Here is a 405-nt window from a genome sequence, read left to right on the forward strand (position 1 = left end):
AATGGCCATATCCACCGTGCTACCGGGGAAGACAGGGGAAAAATCCCGTGACGCGGCCGTGAAAGGAACCGGAAAGGGGGTACTAACGTCTAGTAGTTATTATTAAAACTTGTTCATTGCATAACAGCGAGATGCTTCAAGAACGTTAGGGTGTGGAGTAAGCGAGGGACTGCAGACTAAACCATTTGATTTTTATTATAGATTAACCTAAAGGAAAATGGAAGAGTGAATGTGATCGTAAATCATGTGACAAGATTAAACAAATTTCATTTGCCGTGTTTATATATGGTTGAAATGACAATACATATATATTTTTTTCACGTTAAGTGAAACCTTATCAAATATGACCATGATTGAGAAAATATAACATGTCAGTAACACTTTCAAGATATTATGTTTGTATAG

Source organism: Penaeus monodon, chromosome 31 (genome assembly GCF_015228065.2).
Source record: "Penaeus monodon isolate SGIC_2016 chromosome 31, NSTDA_Pmon_1, whole genome shotgun sequence".
NCBI lineage: Eukaryota > Metazoa > Arthropoda > Malacostraca > Decapoda > Penaeidae > Penaeus > Penaeus monodon.